The 21381-nt window shown below is 44.6% G+C and overlaps 1 protein-coding gene and 2 pseudogenes across 5 annotated transcripts in view; 1 reads left to right on the top strand and 2 right to left on the bottom strand.

The window, feature by feature from the left end:
- Positions 1 to 513: 513 nt before the first annotated feature.
- LOC111543767 lies at positions 514 to 2422 on the bottom strand (annotated as a pseudogene).
- A 4125-nt stretch (positions 2423 to 6547) lies between these two features.
- Positions 6548 to 8919, bottom strand: LOC111543766 (annotated as a pseudogene). The gene has a single exon (XR_002731945.2). The product of XR_002731945.2 is annotated as a formin-like protein 14 (transcript).
- The window catches only part of ASH1L (ASH1 like histone lysine methyltransferase), a 229069-nt gene continuing 215371 nt past the window's right edge, over positions 7684 to 21381 (top strand). The window contains exons 1-3 of one of the 4 annotated variants that reach the window (XM_023213962.2): positions 7684 to 7797; positions 8574 to 8710; positions 15678 to 15762. The gene's annotated coding sequence lies outside the window, so the exon portion shown is untranslated. Of the gene's footprint in view, positions 7798 to 7965; positions 8711 to 15677; positions 15763 to 21381 lie in introns of those variants that run through there. The other 3 variants (XM_023213961.1, XM_023213963.2, XM_023213960.2) reach the window with 3 other exon arrangements.

Raw genomic sequence — 21381 nt, 5'->3', positions numbered from 1 at the left:
CCCGGCTAGTTTTTGTATTTTTAGTAGAGACGGGGTTTCACCGTGTTAGCCAGGATGGTCTCGATCTCCTGACCTCGTGATCCGCCCGTCTCGGCCTCCCAAAGTGCTGGGATTACAGGCTTGAGCCACCGCGCCCGGCCACAAAGACTATTTCTTTTTTGTTTTTTGAGAGAGTCTCACTCTGTCGCCCAGGCTGGAGTGCAGTGGCACGATCTCGGCTCACTGAACCTCTACCTCCTGGGTTCAAATGATTCTCCTGCCTCAGCCTCCCAAGAAGTTGGGATTATAGGCGTCTGCCACCACGCTTGGCTAATTTTTGTATTTTTAGTACAGATGAGGTTTCACCATGTTGGCCAGGCTGACCTCCTGACCTCAAGTGATCTGCCCGCCTTGGCCTCCCAAAGTGCTGAGATTACAGGCATAAGCCACCGTGCCAAGCCACAAAGAGTAATTTCATTGTTTTCATAATTTCAGATAGAAAAAGCAGAATTCCTTACACTGTATTTTCTCATCTTAATAATATCTATCTCCCCAGGTTTGGATTCCTAGAGCAACATTAGGGCTATAAAAGTAAAGGAGTTCTGAAATTTACTGATTATCACAAACTTCAACAGTGCTAACTTCTCCAAGCTCTCAGGTTTTTTTGTTTTGTTTGAGATAGGGTCCCTGCAGTCTCCAAGGCTTGAGTGCAGTGGTATCATTGCTCACTGCAGTCTTGAACTCCTGGGCTCAAGCGATCCTCTCCCTTCAGCCTCCTGAGGAGCTTGGACTACAGCAGGGGTGTCCAATCTTTTGGCTTTCCTGGGCCACGTCGAAAGAATTGCCTTGAGTCACACATAAAACACACCAACACTAACAACAGCTATGAGCTAAAACAGCAACAACAATGAAATCGAAAAAAAAAAAAAGGCTTATAATGTTTTAAGAAAGTTTATCAATTTGTGTTGGGCCCTATTCAAAGCAGTCCTGGGTTGTATGAGGCCCATGGGCCACAGGTTCGACAAGCCTGGACTACAGGTATGTACCACCATCAAAGGCTAATTTTTACTTTTTTTATTGAGATGGTGTCTATGTTGCCCAGGCTGGTCTTTAGCTCCTGGCCTGAAGCAATTCTCCCACTTCAGCCTTCCATAAAGTGCTGGGATTACATGTGAGCATCGTGTCTGGCCAACCTCAGTCTTGTACCTATAGGTGTTTTTGCTAGAAATATGCACATAGTTTACGATTCTGATTAACAGTGCAAGTGGTGATGCAATATATACCTTTTAAAGTTCCCCAGCTTTTAAAGCTGCATTAGCTCTTCTGCAATGGAGAAAGCAAGAAGGAAGGAAATACAGTAGTCTCCCCTTATCCTCAGGAGATCCCACTGTAGGATTCCCAGGGGATGCCTGAAACCATAGAGTACTGATCACTAAATAAATAAACACACACACAAACACACACACACAGTTTTCCTATAGGCATATACCTATAATCAAGTTTAATTTATAAATTTGGCACAGTAACAAATGAACAATAACCAATAAGAAAAAGGAACAATATACCATATAAAAGTTACGTGAATATAGTCTCTCTTGTTCTCAAAATATCTCATTGTACCGTGCTCACCCTTCTTGTGTTGATGTGAGATGACAAAACGCTTACAAGATGAGATAGAGTGAATGACTTAGGAATTGTGATGTAGCTACTATCGACCGTCTGACTATGCCTAAGAAGGGGGATCATCTGTTTTGGGTGATCCTGAATCATTGAGTCATGCCGATGTCCACAGTTGGATGTCAAAAGCTGATGATGTCAATGACTAACCGATGGGCAGCACACACAGTGTGGTTATGTTGATTCACATCCAGGACAGGGTGGTGCAAAATTTCATCACACTACTCAGAACGGTGAACAATTTAAAACTTAAAACTACTATGGAAAGGACTATGATTGCTTCTTAGGGTAGCAGATATTCTAGATACTCTTCAGCAAAATGGACTCCAGGCTGTATCTGATAGGTTTCAAAAGACTTCACAAAAGGCATGTTAGTGTACACACACGACTGGGATTAACATTCTAGAATTTTAGGACTCAATGGTACACCACTGAGGTATTGTTATGAATTTAACTGTAAATTTAGATTATGGTTCTGAGGTGGAGACGCATAAAAATGAAAACTTAAAAGAAATCAAACACCAACACAATTGGGTATTTCTGGGTGCTAACATTGCAGGTAATTATCTTTCTCGACTTTCTAATGTTAATAGTTAGCAATATCAACAATATTGTTTATAAAAGAAATACTGTCCAAACTTTATTAAGGTGTTCATGTTAACACTTAAGGTTTCAGATTTTCAAATCTGAGATGTTCAAACAGTAGGTATAACACAAATATTCCAAAATCCAACAGAATCTCAAATTCAAAAAATTTCTGTTCCCATTTTCGTAAAAAACAAAAAACAAAAAACAAAAAACTGGCCAGGCGCAGTGGATCACGCCTGTAATCCCAGCACTTTGGGAGACCGAGGTGGGTGGATCACAAGGTCAGGAGTTCGAGACCAGCCTGGCCAACATAGTGAAATCCTCACTCTACTAAAAATTAAAAAAATTAGTCAGGCATGGTGGCGGGCACCTGTAATCCCAGCTACTTGGGAGGCTGAGGCAGTAGAATTGCCTGAACCTGGGAGGGGGAGGTTGCAGTGAGCCGAGATTGTGCCGTTGCACTCCAGCCTGGGTGACAGTACAAGAGTCTGTCTCAAAAAAAAAAAAAAAAAAAGGCTGGCCACGGTGGCTCACGCCTGTAATCCCAGCCTTTGGGAGGCTGAGACGGGCAAATCATGAGGTCGGGAGATGGAGACCATCCTGGCTAACACAGTGAAATCCCATCTCCATTAAAAATACAAAAAGTTAGCCAAACGTGATGGCAGGCACCTGTAGTCCCAGCTACTCAGGAGGCTGAGGCAGGAGAATGGCTTGAACCCGGGAGGTGGAGCTTGCAGTGAGCCGAGATTGCGCCACTGCATTGCAGCCTGGGCAACACAGCGAGACTCTGTCTCAAAATAAATAAATAAATAAATAAATAAATAAATAAATAAATAAATAAATAAAAATAAACAAAAAACCCTTGGGAGGCCGAGGCAGGTGGAACATTTGAGGTCAGGAGTTCAACACCAGCCTGACCAACATGCTGAAACCCCGGCTCTACTAAAACACAAAACTTAGCTAGGCATGGTGGTGAGTGCCTGGAATCTCAGTTACTCAGGAGGCTGAGGCAGGAGGAGAATCACTTGAACCCAGGAGGTGCAGGTTGCAGTAAGCCAAGATTGCACCACTGCATTCTAGCCTGGGCAACAGAGTGAGACTCCCTCACACACAAAAAAAGGCCAGGGGCAGTAGTGCACGCCTGTTATCCCAGCATTTTGGTAGGCCAAGGCGGGTGGATCATTTGAGGATGTCAGGAGTTCAAGACCAGCCTGGCCAACACGGTGAGACTCCATCTCTACTAAAAATACAAAGATTAGCCAGGCGTGGTGGCAGGCACCTGTAATCCCAGCTACTTGGGAGGATGACGCGGGAGAATCGCTTGCACCCAAGAGACGGAGGTTGCAGTGAGCCCAGATCATGGCACTATACTCCAGCCTGGGCAATAGTGAGACTCCATCTCAAATAGTAATAATAATAATAAAATAAAATAAAAGATAAATAATTTTATTTTATTTTATTTTTTTAGACAGGGTTTCATTCTTGTTGCCCAGGCTGGAGTACAATGGCGCAATCTTGGCTCACTGCAACCTCCAACTCCTGCGTTCAAGTGATGCTCCTGCCTCAGCCTCCCGAAGTAAGGTGGGATTACATGTGCCCGCCACCACGCCCAGCTAATTTTTTTGTATTTTTAGTTGATACGGGGTTTCATCATGTTGACCAGGCTGGTCTCAAACTCCTGGCCTCAGGTGATCCACCTGCCTTGGCCTACCAAAGTGTGGGATTACAGGCATGAGCCACCACACCCAGCCAATATTTTTAAAGACTTTTGGCCAGGCACGGTGGCTCATGTCTATAACCCCAGGAATTTGGGAGGCTGAGGCGGGTGGATCACCTAAGGCCAGCAGTTCGAGACCAGCCTGGCCAACGTGGTGAAACCCTATCTCTATTAAAAATACAAAAATTAGCCAAATTAGATGGGCATGGTGACACACGCCTGTAGTCCCAGCTACTCAGGAGGCTGAGGCGGGAGAATTGCTTGAACCCGGGAGGCAGAGGTTGCGGTGAGCCACGCCACTGCACTCCAGCCTGGGTAACAAGAGCAAAACTCTGTCTCAAGAGTTAAAAAAAAAAAAAATTAACTTTATTTTGTTTTACATTTTAGAGACAGGGTTTCGCTCGCTCGCCCAGGCTGGAGTGCAGTGGTGTGTGATCATGGCTCATGGTAGCCTCAAACTCCTGGACATGCCATCATGGCCTGGCTTTGTAGAGATGGGGGTCTTGCTATGTTGACCAGGCTGGTCTTGAACTCCTGGCCTCAAGTAATCCTCCTGCCTTAATCGCCCAAAGTGTTGGGATTATAGGCATGAGCCACTGCGCCCAGCCTGAAACCTCATTTTAAAAGTTTATATCAGACCAGGACCTCAAGATGGAGTTGGCTGTACCAGTGAGGGAGAAGAAACTCCTGGATGTCAAACTAGCAGAACTGCCAAACTAAATATTAATGTGTGATCACACAAGAAGGCACTGTTGGAGCATTCAAAGAGGTTACTACAGGTATTACGACAAGTATCCAATTTGAAGAAAGGGAGCTTCGACGGATTTCTATGGTGCTAGCAGCTTACGTGCTTTTCAGCTACTGTCTGAAAAAGAGCACAAGCATGGGCAGCTACAGAAAAAAAAAAAAAAAAGAAGTAAAACTGAAAAGGGCCACTGCAGAGCGCTCGTTCCTGGATAATCTCCTTAGTTTAATGTCAGCTGATTTGCAACCTTAATTCCCTCTGCATCCTGATTTTTCCCTTGTCATGTAACGTATCATATTTATAGGTTTCAGGGATTAAGAAGTGGATATCCTTGGGGAAACCATTATTCTAACTTCATTGGTTCAAATAATTCAGGGTTTGTTCATTCAGTGAGGTCATTTTATTGAGCACTTGATATATTTTAGTCTCTAGTTGGCTCTGGGGCATATATGAAAAAACAGAATCCTATCTCATTTGCTTATATGTAGCTGATAATTCATTGATCATTGTAGTTACTGAAAGTTACTTTAACACAGAGACCTTATGTAAGTAACTCTCCCTATACACTGGTGTAGTGAAATTCCATTAAAGGCATTTTTTTTTTCCTTGAAGCACAGCAATTATGCTGCTGATGAGAAATTTTACTTTGAAGAAAATGTGGTGTAGTGAAAAAAGCAAGGTTTTTAAGAGATAGGCAAACTAGAGTCTAAAGATTGTTACTGGACTTCTCTGGGCCTCAGGCTTCTCTTTTGTAAAATGAGGGTAAGATTATCTATCTCAAAGTGTTGTTTATAGTAAGGATTAAACAGGAATACGCATTCCCCTGGCACAGTAGTCCACAAATGCTAATTGCCTTTCTCTTTTGGTATTATAAGTATCTAACATTCATTTCAATATTTCTTTTCTTTTCTTTTTTTTTTTTGAGACGGAGTTTCGCTCTTGTCGCCCAGGCTGGACTGCAAAGGCGTGATCTCGACTCACTGCAACCTCTCCCTCCTAGGTTCAAGCAACTCTACTGCCTCAGTCTACCAAGTAGCTGGGACTACAGGTGCTCCACCACGCCCACCTAATTTTTTTGGATTTTTTTTTTTTCATTGTTGCCCAGGCTGGAATGCAGTGGTGCAATCTCCACTCACTGCAACCTCCGCCTCCCGGATTCAAGCGATTCTCCTGCCTCAGCCTCCCAAGTAGCTGGGATTACAGGTGCCCGCCACCACACTCGGCTAATTTTTTGTAATTTTAGTAGACAGGGTTTCACTATGTTGGCCAGGCTGGTCTTGAACTTGTGACCTTGTGATCCACCCGCCTTGGCCTCCCAAAGTACTGGGATTACAGGCGTGAGCCACCATGCCCAGCCTCATTTTAATATTTCTGTGACTTGCTTTGCACTAGCCTGTGATGCTTTATGTAAATTAAGTAGTAGACATAGTCCCTGCTCTCAAATAAAAAAAGTTGTTGGTAGCATAATACACTTGCACGTATGCAACTAACAAAAGATTGGTAAACAAGTGGGCTCCATGAAAGTGTGGGACTTGGTTAGGAAAACATACAATGAGGTAATTAATTAAGGCTGCTTTCCTCTTTACCTTAAATAAACAAAACAAGTAAACAACACTTAACCCACATATCCTAAAGGGGAAATTTGGGACTGTCTACTTGAATTTTGGAGGTTGCAAGGGCTTTTTTTTTTTTTTTCACTCTTGTTGCTTAGGCTGGAGTGCAATGACTCGATCTCGGCTTACTGCAACCTCCGCTTCCCGGGTTCAAGCGATTCTCCTGCCTCAGCCTCCTGAGTAGCTGGGATTACAGGCGCCTGCCACCATGCCTGGCTAATTTTTGTATTTTTAGTAGAGACGGAATTTCGCCATGTTGGCCAGGCTGGTCTCGAATTCCTGACCTCAGGTCATCCGCCCACCCTGGCCTCCCAAAGCGCTGGGATTACAAGCGTTAGTCACCGCGCCTGGCCTTGCATTGGCTTTTGAACAGTCATTTTTGAATTATTTCCTGTATCCCCAGGAGTCCACAAATGTGAAAGAAAGGGAAATCCAAGTAGATCCTTCCGGTAATTTATTCTGCTTTACCCTTTAGGTAAAGGTAAAAAAGACTAGATCAAGTAAACTTTGGAATTATTTGTGGACTTTAATCGTCCGTATTTCTGCTGCATTCAATTATCAAATATCAGTCAAGTGTTTGAGAAACAAATATTCAGTAGCTACAGAAACCTAACAGGCCTATGTTTGCTTTGTTTTATTAACGACTTGGAGGGACAGAATACTACCAATTACACCCACAAATCTTATCGATATCAACAACTGTAAATGACAACACGGCAATATTCTGCACTTGCCCTATGCCTAGGACCTAATTCCATTTTAATATATTATTATTTCACACATCAACCCTGGAGGCATGTTTGGAGTTGCCTAATTCTTATGTACACTTTTTGATACGGAACTAAGAAAAATAACTTGTTGAAGGAAGAAAACGGAGACTGAGTCCAGAACTGAATGAGAAACCCATGGTTTCTTCTTCCTCTATCCCAGCCTGCCTAACGAGGCTGAAGAAGTACCATCCATGAGTTAAGTGCGTCAAGGGCAAACAAACATCATCGCATATGGACAGTGGTGTGAACTTCGAGAAATCCGAGGCGGGTTAACAACAATAAAAAGCAGACCATCATGCCGATCCTCGGGTCTCAGGTTGGCAACTAAACGCCCGGAAGGAATCTCCCCGGAGGCGCGCCGGTCCTACTGGCCTCACTCCCTACCTCCTGGAGGTCCGGAGTCCCGCTCTTTTTCCTCAGCGGTACAACCCCCGTGTCGGTCCATTCCCTCACCGTGAGTGGAGGACCAGTTATCCTGGCTAGGCGACCGGCACACACCGCCTGGGACCGGCTCCAAAGCACTCGTCCTGCGACTACGAAGTAGTCAGGTCATCCGGCAGGAAACGAGTCAACGCGCAGCCGCCGCGGCCTCCAACCACCGGCCGGCAGAGGGGCGCTAGGCAGCCCTCGATCCGCTCGCCGCGGTCTCGAGCAGGAGGAGGAGCAGGGGGAGGCGAGCCGCAGCGCCGCAGCAACGAGCCTAGGGAGGTAGGTTGTCGTGGGGCTCGGGCCGCCACTCTGGCAATTCCAGTCAAACGGCAAGCCCCGACCCGCTCTGCCCGTCCCTTCCTCTCCTGCCCTTGCAGCCGACAGGAATGGAACAGTCCCGCGGGGGGGATTGTGGGAGGCGCACGCGCGAGGGGTGGAGGGTTGGGGGGGCTGGCGGCGGTGGTGGCGGCGGCGGCGGCGGCGGCCGTGGCGGCGGTTGGTGGCCGTGGGGGCGGGGAAGGGGGGAGGAGAGAAGAGGAGGTGGAGGAGGAGGAGGAGGCTTGGGCTCGCGCCGCTGAAGGTACGCGTGAGGGCCTGCGCCGGAGCCGGCTTGACAGGGCCTGAGGGGGAGTTGGGGACTGGGCGAGGAGGTTCCCGTGGGTGAGCGTGTACGGGCTGGCTGGCGCGCTGGGCGGCCGAAGGTGGTGGTTGGTGGGAGCAGCCAGCGACTAGCCCGTAGACACTCGTACGCTTGCGAGCGGGCGTGCGCGCTACGCGGCCGGAGTCGGGCGGAGCGGGGCACGGTGGGGAAGAACGCGAGGAGGGAGGAGTGGGAGGTTGGGGGGGCGCTAGGCGCCCTTCGCTCCCTCCCTCTGGAGGAGCAGCCGCCGCCACCGCCGCCACTCTGCTGCCGCCGCCGCCGCCGCTCCCGCCGCCATTTTGGGTTCGCTTTGCGGAGGGGAGACGATCCCAGTCTCGGTTGCGGGACCCGCCTCCCCTCAGTTTGCCCCCTTTAGCCTCCAGCTTTCCCTTCTCCTCTCTCGCATTTCCGCCAGTCAGCTTACCCGCTGGCCGCCTCCTGACAAGCGGGAGGGATCCGCCGTGGACCCAGGGAAGCGGAGGAGCCTGGCGGCCACCCCCTCTTCCCCACTTCCCTGCACTCTCGTCGCTCTCGGCCTCGGCCTCCGACACGGTGAGTAGAACGATTTGGGCAGGCCTTCGGGCCTAAGCACTCTCTCAGCGATCGAATCCTGGGCTTCCTGGGAGTCACTGTCATCTCCCGGACCTGGACCTCCGGGAGAGCAGTGGTGAAGATGGGGGAGGGGAGAGCAGGGAGGGGGATCCTGAGCCTACCGGGAAGTCCCTCCAGGCGGGGTGAAGGGGTGTCCCTGACAGGCGGACTCCCGGAGGGGGCTGGAAAGTAAACGAGTGGAGGCGGAGTCGTGTGTGCCCCTGACAGGTTAGTTTGTGTTTGTAGGCATGATCGGAGCCTCCCTCATAGTCCAGTTTGTGTGTGTTTAATGAAGGGATAAGAGCGGTCGAGGACACGATCCTGAGAGGGGAGTTTACCTGTGTGACAAGGTCTGTGGTGTCCCTGCCGCGTTGAATGGTATGTAGGAACGGCAGGATGATCTCAGTGTTGTAAGTTTCATAAATGTCACTGATTAGTTTTTCCATGGAAAGAGGTGTTTTTGGTCTAGAAGACAGATGGTCTGTTGATGTGTAGCGGCTGTGTTGGTGTGTGTATGCGAGGATGGAAAGTGTTTCCGGAAGAGTTTGCCTTTATTTGTGTAAGTGTAATGGAGTTCCCCTTGTAAGTTAGCTTATTTCTTGAATAAATGTTGGGAGATTCCTTGCAGTTTGGTGTGTGTGTGTATTTTAGGGATTGGGAGCCGCTAGTTACTTGTTGGGAAAGAGTGGCAATGGTAGTGTTCTATACAGCATGTGTCTGTGAGGTCATGGAGGGGAGAAACTTGGCATAGCCAGTTGTGGTCTTAAGAATAGTTTGTGCCTTTGGTTAGAGTGAGTTGTGTAAATGTGAAGGCCCAAAATATCTTTAACAGAATCATTGCTACAAAGCTGTAAAGAATGGGTGGCCTTATTTGTTGTCGCGGGTTTATAGTAATAGTTTACAAATACAATAAGAACGCGCTTTCAGTTTCTTTGTGATACTAAATCTCTGTGAAAATGGTAGGATGCTTTCTTCCATTTTACAAAATAGTTAATTTAGGCATAAGGAGAGAACTTCTCCAAGGCCGCGTGTTAAATTGGTGACAAAGTTGAGACTGTAACTCCCATATTTTCACTACTACTGCAGCAGTATATTCAGCATACCATGGTGCCTCAGGAAGTCTTTGTCGGCAAATCTGAGTATGTTGGAAAGATAGGAGCACATATGACTGGTTGGATTGTATTTGGAGGAGACCGATGGTGTCAGATATGTATGTGGAAAGTAGATGTCCTTGCCCAGTCTGACCTGTATGAAATGCATATCTATGGCTATATTATTTTGTTTATGGGGGAAGCAGAGCATTTCTGACACTTGAGGTTGTATGTGTGAGGGAGAGAAGGCTTTCACAGCTTAACCTCTACCAGAGCAGCTGCATGGGTGGCTAACAGCTTAACTTGAAATCTGTGGGAGGAAGGATCCTTTTTCATTCATTCAACAAATATTTGTTGACTGCCTGTTCAATAAATCATCCATGCCTTGGGGTGAGGATAATCAAGGTGTCTCTGTAAATAGCCTGGGTACAACCTGAGGGGAGGTTGTTTTGACAGTGGTAGATATTAAGTTGAGTGAAGCAGTGTGGAATTAAAATGAGAGAACTGTTTTTGGGTTCTGGTGATTGTTAATATATTGTTCCTGTGGATGTTGGAACTTCTTGGCTGGGCTGAAGGAATCCTTTGAAAGATTGATTTCATATAGTAAGAATACCCTCTGTGAATATGAGGGAAGAATGCATGAACTAAGCCAACTTAACTGTATTCTTCTGGAAAATGGGATGTTTCTTGATAGGCTAGATTAGTGGTTCTTAAAAGTTTTGGGGGGGTCATTTATCCTTCTGAGAATCTGATGAAAGACACTGGGCCCTCAAGTTAGCAGATGAGCATAAGCACAATCACATGATTTATACATATGATTTTAGGAACTTAAAGTATAATGAAATAGAGCCAATTTATATTTAGGTCTCATTTGAAAACCTTTCATTTTCTTTGTTCGGGTGTGTGGATGTTAGTATGAGTTTAAGGTGAAGGAGTCTATGATAGTATTTGAACATGTTGACAGTAGAACTTTAGGATCCATGTTTTTTATGTATTATTTTTATTGTCACAAATGTATTTCTGCAGTGTTAGTAATCGACTCTGAATTTGGTGATAAGGGAAGCTAATGTAGCACAAAGTATCTATGGCTTTGTTCTCTGTCAGTATATTTTTGTTCCTAAACTCTGAGAAGTGGGTTTGTCTTTTTTCAGTTTTGGATTGGGCCTGAGGTGATTTGAAGCTTCTGTCTTGGAGTTTAGCTTAGTTAAAACAAACACTGAGTTAGCCCTATGCAGGAGACACAGAAATGAATAATATGTGGTTTCTGTGCTTGAAGAGATGCTAATTCAGTTGAGTCTGTGAAGTGTTTGATGGTGGCGGCTGTCAAAAGGACATAGAAGAGGGAAACATTCCTAAAAGTTGAAATTTTGTTACCCAATTGCAAAGAATTTTTGCCACTACTTACTCTTTGAATAAGCATTAAGTGTTTACACTCTGTATACAACTTTGTACTTTAAAAAAATATATTTTGTATCATCTGGTTTTTTTTTTTTTTTTTGAGACGGAGTTTTGATCTTGTTGACAGGCTGGAGTGCAGTGGTGCGCTCTCAGCTCACTGCAACCTCTGCCTCCTGGGTTCAAGTGACTCTCTTGCCTCAGCCTCCCGAGTAGCTGGGATTACAGGCATGTGCCACCATGCCCTGCTAATTTTGTATTTTAAGTAGAAACGGGGTTTCTCCATGTTGGTCAGGCTGGTCTGGAACTCCTGACCTCAGGTGATTCACCCGCCTCGGCCTCCAAAAGTGCAGGGATTAAAGGGGTGAGCCACTGTGCCCGGCCTCATCTGGTGTTTTTGTATAAAGGAACTATTGGTTTGAAAAGAAGGCAAACATCATTTATATTCCTTACCTTGTTTTCGGATGTATTTCTACAGTGCGTTTATGTAAAAAGGTTTTTATGTCTCTGGGCATGGTGGCTGTCACCTGTAAATACTTTGGGATGCTGAAGAGGATGGATCACCTGAGGTCAGGAGTTCGAGACCAGCCTGACCAACATGGCAAAACCCTGTCTCTACTAAAAGTATAAAAATTAGCCAGGTGTGATGGCATGTGCCGGTAGTCCCAGCTAGTTGGGATGCCGAGGCAGGAGGATCTCTTGAATCCCTGAGGTGGAGGTTGCAGTGAGTCGACAGAGTGACTCTGTCTCAAAAAAAAAAAAAAAAAAGAAAAAGGGGCCTGGGGCCTGGCATAGTGGCTCATCCCTATAATCCCAGTGCTTTGGGAGGCTGAGCCAGGAGGATCACTTGTGCCCAGGCATTTGATACCAGCCTGAGCAACACAGGAAGACCCCATTTCTACAGAAAGTTAAAAAGTTAGCATGAACGCCTGTAGTCCTAGGTACTCTGGAGGCTGAGATGGGGGAATTACTTGACCCAGGAGTTGGAAGCTGCTGTGAGCCATGGTGGTGCTACTGCACTCCAGCCTGGGCAATAGTGCGAAACACTGTCTCTTTAAAGAAAGAAAAAGGATTTTCATGTTCTACTCTTGAGTTGTATTCTGAAATAGAATACAGCACATCACTTTTTTTATTTTTATTTTTTGAGACGGAGTTTCGCTCTTGTCTCCCAGGCTAGAGTGCAACAGCGTGATCTCAGCTCACTGTAACCTCCACCTCCTGGGTTCAAGTGATTCTCCTGCCTCAGCCTCCCCAATATCTGGGATTACAGGCGTGTGCCACCACGCCCGGCTATTTTTTTTTTTTTGTATTTTTAGTAGAGACGGGGTTTTGCCATGTTGGTCAGGCTGGTCTCAAACTCCTGAGCTCTGGTGATCCACCCACCTCGGCCTCCCAAAGTGCTTGGGATTACAGGTGTGAACCACCGCGCCTGGCACATCACTTCTTGACAACTTGCTAGGTACTATGTCTTTACAGTATTAGCAATTCCACTTAAGCCTTTATTCTGAGTCTTCGTCCATGCTTTATTAATATTGAATTGGCCACCTTCATTTCTGCCCAAGATAATGTGGAAGCACACAGTGGAGAAGTCTTACCGTGTGTGAGATTGTGGTGGTGGTGGTCTCCATTTAAAATAATTTTGTATTGCTATTTAAGTTATGTGTATTGATCTGAGTCTTTTAAAGGTGGTATACAGCATCACTATAATCTTGTGAGATTTGCTTAGGCCAGACTTTTCAGCAGCATGTAGTATTTTAAACCTGGGTGCCACAAGAGGTGGAAATGCAACTAGTTCATTTTTGTTTTGTTGCTGCTAGTTTCTGTTATCATGTTCCTTAAAATTAGTTTTAGTAGTGTTTTTTCATTTATGTTTTTTCGTAAGAAGAGGCTAGATTTTCTTATTGTCATCATAGTTGATAACAGTCTTTCATGTTTTAGAAATTGCTTTTTTAGTGACTGCCTCATCAGGCCTGTAATTGGCAGAATGTGATATTTATCAAAATTAATTTTAAAATAATGACTTCTAGGCCGAGCGTGGTGGCTTACGCCTATAATCCCAGCACTTTGGGAGGCTGAGGTGGGTGGATCACGAGGTCAGGAGATTGAGACCATCCTGGCTAACACAAAGCTTGTCTCTACTAAAAATACAAAAAAAAAAAAAAAAAATAGCCGGGCGTGGTGGTGGGTGCCTGTAGTCCCAGCTTCTCAGGAGGCTGAGGCAGGAGAATGATGTGAACCCGGAAGGCAGAGCTTGCAGTGAGCGAAGATTGTTCCACTGCACTGCAGCCTGGGTGACAGAGCGAGACTCTGTCTCAAAAAAAAAAAAAAAAAAAAAGACTTCTAGTGATGACAGAAATTTAACCAATAATCTTATTGCTATTTCAGAGTTGTATTTTCTTCACTAATATCTAAGTTTTCTTGTTTGGAAATCTATGAAATTTTCATTGTATTATATTTGCTTTTCATAGTCTTTAGTCATTTGCCCTCAGACATACACGAGTTGATGCCAAGGTTGTATACTTTTTTCCATCTAATTAAAAAAAATTTTCTTTTGAAACAGGGTCTTACTGTGTCACGCGAGCTAGAGTCCCCGTGGTACGAGCATAACTTACTATGTGCTCTACCTCTTGGGCTCAGGCAGTCCTTCCATTATCCCAAGTAACTGGGATTATAGGCACATGCCACTACACCTGGCTAATTTTAAATTTTTTTGTAGAGATGGAGTCTCACTGTGTTGCCCCTACTGCTCTCGAACTTCAGCAGTCCTCCCTCTTCAAACTCCCAAATTGCTGGAATTACAGTCATGAACCACCACACCTGGGCAATTTTGTTTATTTAAAAATATTTTTGGCCGGGCGCATGGCTCACACCGGTAATCCCAGCACTTTGGAAGGCCGAGGTGGGCGGATCATGAGGTCAGGAGTTCGAGACCATCCTGGCTAACATGGTGAAACCGCGTCTCTACTAAAAATATAAAAAATTAGGCATGGGTGACTTGTGCCTGTAGTCCCAGCTGCTCGGGAGGCTGAGGCAGAAGAATCAGTTGAACCTGGGAAGCAGAGGTTGCAGTGAGCTGAGATCACGCCACTGTACTCCAGCCTGGGCGACAGAGTGAGACTCTGTCTTTAAGAAAATATATATATATATGTTTCTAATTTTTTAGAGCTGGGGTCTGGCTGTGTTGCCCAGACTATACTTGAATTCCCAGGCTTGGATGATCCTCCTGCTTTAGCCACTCCAGTGTTTGGGACCACAGGTGTGTGCCACCACATCTGGTTAATTTTTAAATTTTATGTACAGGCGGAGTCTTACTATATTGCCCGGGATGGTCTTGAACTCTGGGGCTCACATGGTCCTCCCACCTTGGCCTCCGAAAGTGCTGAGAAATGTGAGCCACATTTTGTGGCCGGTCAGCTTTTTATTTCTTTAATGTGGCAAATTGCAAACATATATAGAAATAAAGAGAATAGTATAATGAGCCTTCATGTACTCAACATCCAGCTTCAACAGTTATCAACACAGTTACCACACTGTTGCCACATCTACTAGCCCCGTCCCTGCTTCCCCTCTTGCTTATTTTAAAGCAAATCTTCCAGTTATTATATAATTTCCTCCATAAATACTTAAGTGTTTACATTCTTTTCATTGTTAAGTGAGGAATTACTTCTTCATAGTTAGGTTTATATTAACTTTTCAAGTATCTGATCATAGTTGGAACTAAACTACTCACACCATCTACTTCTAATTCATATTACTTATCAATAGGGAATTCCCTTTGCCAATTAAAAAGAAATGAGGTAAATAGTTCACATCATTGCTTTCAATGTTTGCGTTGAACATTTAGAGCAGTTCCTATCTTATTCAGAATAGCTTATCAGCTTTTTTCAAATGTACAAGAGAGAAGTAAAGGATTTCTTAACAGTTTTTTAGTCATAGCAACAAGATGCTAAAAAATGTTTTCTACTTTTTAGTTCCTAGATTTTTTTTTTTTTTCCCTTTTTTTTTTTGAGACGGAGTCTCGCTCTGTTGCCCAGGCTGAAGTACAGTGGTACGATCTTGGCTCACTGCAACCTCCGCCTCCTGGGTTCAAGTGATTCCCTCTTCTGCCTCAGTCTCTCTTCTACAGGTGCACGCCACCACGCCTGGCTAATTTTTGTGTTTTTAGTAGAGTCAGGATTTCACTGTGTTGGCCAGGGTGGTCTCGAACTCTCGAACTCCTTATCTCGTGACCCGCTCGCCTTGGCCTCCCAAAGTGCTGGGATTACAGGCGTGAGCCATTGTGCCTGGCCTTAGTCCCTAGATTTTCCAGTGGGATCCAGTCATCACAGAGAAATCAAATGGCCCTGGTGATGTTGAACAGTAGCTGAAATTGGGATACAATCAACTTGCTATTGAAGAGAATGAAATGCATATTGTTTTAAACTTTGAAATTCTAATTGTAGGCATTCTCTGTGGACATTTGAAAGTCCATACCATTGCATATGTTGCATACTGAAATGTGAACCATGTCACAGTGTGGTTATCACGGTGAGTACAAACATTGTAGAAAAAGGAAGTAAATTTAGAATTAAGTTACGAAGATGAATGAGACTGTAATGATTTTAAGTGGTTGCTAATAAAGTAGAATTTAGAAGTATATTCTTTCCTACCACAAAAGATTGATAGTTATAACTCAGATTCATGTGAGTTTCATCAGTAGTGAAAGTTTCATCACTTTCGTTACATCTTTTTTTTTTTTTTTTTTTTTGAGACGGAGTCTCACTCTGTCGCCCAGGCTGGAGTGCAGTGGCCGGATCTCAGCTCACTGCAGGCTCCGCCTCCTGGGTTCACACCATTTTCCTGCCTCAGCCTCGTGAGTAGCTGGGACTACAGGCGCCCGCCACCTCACCCCGCTAGTTTTTTGTGTGTTTTTTTTTAGTAGAGCCGGGGTTTCACCGTGTTAGCCAGGATGGTCTCGATCTCCTGACCTCGTGATCCGCCCATCTTGGCCTCCCAAAGTGCTGGGATTACAGGCTTGAGCCACCGCGCCCGGCCTTTTGTTATATCTTATAGTCCCACAGTAAATAAGTCATGAATCTTTGACTTAATCTTCTGATTATATATTTTGTTCAATCTGTTTTCCAGACTTGATAACATATCTGACTCTTCTCATTCAGTTTTATTTGCCCTAAGACTGTAGAAAGACAGTGTATTAGATTATAAGGTAGCTATATCATGTTTTTTTGGTATAAATAACATTTTTTAAAAGTGGAGGACACATTCCTCAAAGTTTCTTAAATTCAGCACTCTGAAATTAAAAACTCTAGAGTTTAAATATTTGCTGATAAAAACTTAGGAGAGTTGAATGGAGAGAATTTAAAAAAATTGTCTTTGAAAGAAGACACTGATAATGCTGTCATTTGAGAAAATTTTGGGGGTGGAGGTCATCAATCAATCATGTTTAATGATTACTGGGTAAACATTATTACAGTATAAAAGTCTTCGAAGACTGGAGGATACAAATGTCGCATAAGTAGAGATTTCATCTAACTAAATGACAGCACATGTTTGGAAGTTAAAGTTTAGATGAAAAAGATGAAAGGAAAAAGAGCAATCATTTTTTAAACCACAATGAGTTAGAGATTTAAGTTAATTTTATTTGTTTAAGTTTTTTTTTTTTTTTTTTTTTTTTTGAGATAGAGTCTCACTCTGTCACCCAGACCTGGAATGCAGTGGCATTATCTCAGCTCACTGCAACCTCTGCTTCCTGGGTTCAAGTGATTCTCCTGCCTCAGCCTCCTGAGTAGCTGGGACTACAGATGCAAGCCACCGTGCCCAACGAACTTTTGTATTTTTAGTAGAGACGGGGTTTCACCATGTTGACTAGGCTGATCTTGAACTCTTGACCTCAAGTGATCCGCCCGCATCGGCCTCCCAAACTGCTGGCATTAGAGGCGTGAGCCACTGCACCGGCCTGTGTGTTTAAGAGGAAGAAAGTCAAATAACTGTAGGTCAGACTCTAATTCCTTTTTTTTTTTTTTTTTTTTTGAGACAGTGTCTCACTCTGTCCCCAAAGCTGAAGTGTAGTGGCATGATCTCAGCTCACTACAACCTCTGCCTCCTGGGTTCAAGTGATTCTCCTGTTTCACAGCCTCTTGAGTAGCTGAGACTACCGGTGCATGCCACCCCACCCGGCTAATTTTTGTATTTTTAGTAGAGATGGGATTTCACCATGTTGGCCAGGCTGATCTCTAACTCCTGACCTTCAGGTGATCCGCCTGCCTCAGCCTCCCAAAGTGCTGCGATTATAGGTGTGAGCCACTGCACCAGGCTGAGTTTAATTTACTTTAACCAGCCATTCATTTGTTTGTTTTGTATTCGTTCATTCGTCCTTCCACTGATTAACATTTTTCCAGTGCTTCCACCATACCCATTTCTGTGCTTAGATGTAGAGGAAAGACATACAGTGTTTTTTTTTTTTGTTTTTTTTTTTAACTCTCAGATGTAATCCTAGCTCTGTGGGAGGCCAAGGCAGGAGGATTGCTTGAGCCCAGGAGTTTAAGACCAGCCTAGGCAACATAGGGAGACCTGGTTACTAAAAAAATAAAAAGTTCAGGCTGGGCATGGTGGCTCACACCTGTAATCCCAGCACTTTGGGAGGCCGAGGCAGGTGGATCACCTGAGGTTGGGAGTTTGAGACCAGCCTGACCAACCTGGAGAAATCCTGTCTCTAGTAAAAATACAGAATTAGCTGGGCATGGTGGCACATGCCTTTAATCCCAGCTGCTCGGAAGGCTGAGGCAGGAGAATCGCTTGAACTCAAGAGGCAGAGGTTTCGGTGAGCCGAGATTGTGCCATTGCACTCCAGCCTGGGCAACAAGAGTGAAATTCCGTCTCCAAAACAAAAAATAAATACATAAAAAAAAAAAAATTTTGCCAAGTGTGGTCCCAGCTACTTGGGAGGCTGAGGTGAGAGAATACCTTGAGCCTGGGAGATTGAGGCTGCAGTAAACTATAATCATAGCACCACAGTACTCCAGCCTGTGTGACAGTGAGACCCTGTCTCTAAAGAAAAAAAAAATTTGCCGGGTGCGGTGGCTCACGCCTGTAATCCCAGCACTTTGGGAGGCCAGGGTGGGCGAATCACAAGGTCAGGAGATCGAGACGATCCTGGCTAACACGGTGAAACCTCGTCTTTACTAAAAAATACAAAAAAATTAGCTGGGCGTGGTGGTGGGCACCTGTAGTCCCAGCTAGTTGGGAGGCTGAGGCAGGAGAATGACATGAACCCGGGAGACATTTTGCAGTGAGCCAAGATCACGCCATTGCATTCCATCCTGGGTAACAAAGCGAGACTCCGTCTCAAAAAAAAAAAAAGAAAAAAAAAAAACAAACTCGGGCCGGGTGCAGTGGCTCCCACTTGGTGAGGCTGAGGTGGGCAGATCACGAGGTCAGGAGTTCGAGACCAGCGTGGCCAACATGGTGAAACCTCATCTCTAATAAAAATATAAAAATTAGCCAGGCGTGGTGGCACACGCCTGTAGTCCCAGCTACTCAGGAGGCTGTGGCGGTAGAATTGCTTGAACCTGGGTGACAGAGGTTACAGTGAGCTGAGATCTTGCCACTGCACTCCTGCCTGGGTGATAGAGCGAGATTTCCCATCAAAAGAAAAAGAAATTCTAATAGGAGGAACATGTTAACAAACATATTACAGTAAAACTATGTAATACATATGCCTATGTTAACAAACATACTACGATGCATACTATGTAATATTTTTGTCCAAGGTGGAGAAGTTATTAAATCTGTGGTGAGAAAGGGAAGGTTAGGGTGACTTCCTACAAGTGGGAAGAGCCAGGTTTTAAAGGATAAGTGTAGGCCGGGCGCAGTGGCTCACGCCTGTAATCCCAGCACTTTGGGAGGCCAAGGCGGGCGGATCACAAGGTCAGGAGATCGAGACCATGGTGAAACCCCGTCTCTACTAAAAATACAAAAAATTAGCTGGGCATGGTGGTGGGCACCTGTAGTCCCAGCTACTCAGGAGTCTGAGGCAGGAGGATGGTGTGAACCCGGGAGGCGGAGCTTGCAGTGAGCCAAGATTGCGCCACTGCACTCCAGCCTGGGCGACTCCGTCTCAAAAAAAAAAAAAAAAAAGAAAAAAGAAGGATAAGTGTGAGACATTCAGACTTAGAGAGGGCATTCTAGGTAGAGGGAGATCATCTACAAACATGAAAACATGACACAGCAGGATGAATGCACTGTAATTTGGATTGGTAAATTTTCAACCTGTTCTCTTATGATTTCCTGTGTCTTCAGTGCTATATACGGTTGGCCTTTGTAATTAGAGATCTTCTATCAAATGAAGATGGAAATATGTTCAACATACTTTTCTTTTCTTTTTTTTTTTTTTTTTGAGACGGAGTCTCGCTCTGTCGCCCAGGCTGGAGTGCAGTGGCCGGATCTCAGCTCACTGCAAGCTCTGCCTCCCGGGTTTACGCCATTCTCCTGCCTCAGCCTCCTGAGTAGCTGGGGCTACAGGCGCCCGCCATCTCGCCCAGCTAGTTTTTTGTATTTTTTAGTAGAGACGGGGTTTCACCGTGTAGACCAGGATGGTCTTGATCTCCTGACCTCGTGATCCACACGTCTCGGCCTCCCAAAGTGCTGGGATTACAGGCTTGAGCCACCGCTCCCGGCCTCAACATACTTTTCTTAGACAAAAGATTAATGTCAATAAAATATTTGGTTATATTTTAGTTTCTCAGAAAATTTTTACTAGAATGTAACCCACTCAGCATTCTAGTTAATCAGGCCTTGATTATAATAAGTATCTGGCCAGATCTAAAAATGTATAATTAGTTGTCTTAATAATGAATGAATCTCTCAGCTTCTGTATTGGTGTATTTCCTCTCAATTTGTTGAAAATCCCAAATAGTGGTTAAGATCATGAACTCTGAAATCAGATTGATTAGGCTCAGATCTGAGTTTTGCTGACTTATTGACTGTAATCTTGAGCAAAATACTTAGAGTCTTTGGTCTCCTTGACTATAAAATATGGTGATATAGTAATGATAATATTTATAGCATAGAGTTGGAGGATTCTATGAGATAGTATGTATAATATGCTTAGCACAATGTGTGCCATGCAGCAAGCAAATAAAGCATATCTTATTATTTTAGTTATTTCTTTTCTTCATTTCCAAAAAAGAATATAGCAAAGCAAATTACCTCCCCCATAGGTAAGAATATGTAAAATACACTTTTGTAGTGTATATAAGTGATGTCCTTATTTGTATACATATTTTTTCCATTTTCAATTTTTAGCGTACTGTTTATCTTACTTTTCTCACATGTGAATTCTGATTTTGTATTTTCCCACTTCATTTCAGCCTTTTTTTTTTGTGTTTGGCTTTTGGCTTTTTATTTGAGTCAGGGTCTTGTTCTGTTGTCCATGCTGGAGTGCAGTGGCGTGCTCTCAGCTCACTGCAAACTCCGCCTTCTGGGTTCACGCCATTCTCCCGTTTCAGCCTCCTGAGTAGCTGGGACCACCGGCGCATGCTGCCACTCTGTTGTAGTTTCTATCAATATTTCTTTTTCTTTTCTTTTCTTTTTTTTTTTTTTTTTTGAGACAGAGTCTCACTCTTGTTGGCCAGGCTGGAGTGCAGTTTCGCAATCTCGGCTCACTGCAGCCTCCTTCTCCTGGGCTCAAACAATTCTCCTGCCTAAGCCTCCCGAGGAGCTGGGATTACAGGCGTGTGCCACCACGCTGGGCTAATTTCTGTATTTTTAGTAGACGGGGTTTCACCATGTTGGCCAGGCTGGTCTTGAACTCCCAACCTCAGGTAATCCTTCTGCTTCGGCCTCCCAAAGGTTACAGGCATGAGCCACTGTGCCCAGCTTCCATATATTTATTTAGTGCTTACTGTGTTGTGCCAGGCACTATTCTAGGTACTGGGATATAGTGATGGACAAAACAAGATCCCTGCTTTGCTATCTTAGGACTTAATAATTTGGGCATTTTCATTTTTCAATATAAGATCTTTTAGTACTGATATACTGTTAACCAGTATATTACACGTTGTTCAAGCAAGATTCTTTCTCTTTTTCTTTTTCTTTGTTTTGAGACGGAGTCTCACCCTTTCGCCCAGGCTGGAGTGCAATGGCGGGATC

The sequence above is a fragment of the Piliocolobus tephrosceles genome, chromosome 1, assembly GCF_002776525.5.
Source record: "Piliocolobus tephrosceles isolate RC106 chromosome 1, ASM277652v3, whole genome shotgun sequence".
In the NCBI taxonomy this organism is placed as follows: Eukaryota; Metazoa; Chordata; class Mammalia; order Primates; family Cercopithecidae; genus Piliocolobus; species Piliocolobus tephrosceles.
Note: the sequence above shows the minus strand (reverse complement) of the source record. Positions and strands in the feature narration are given on the sequence as shown.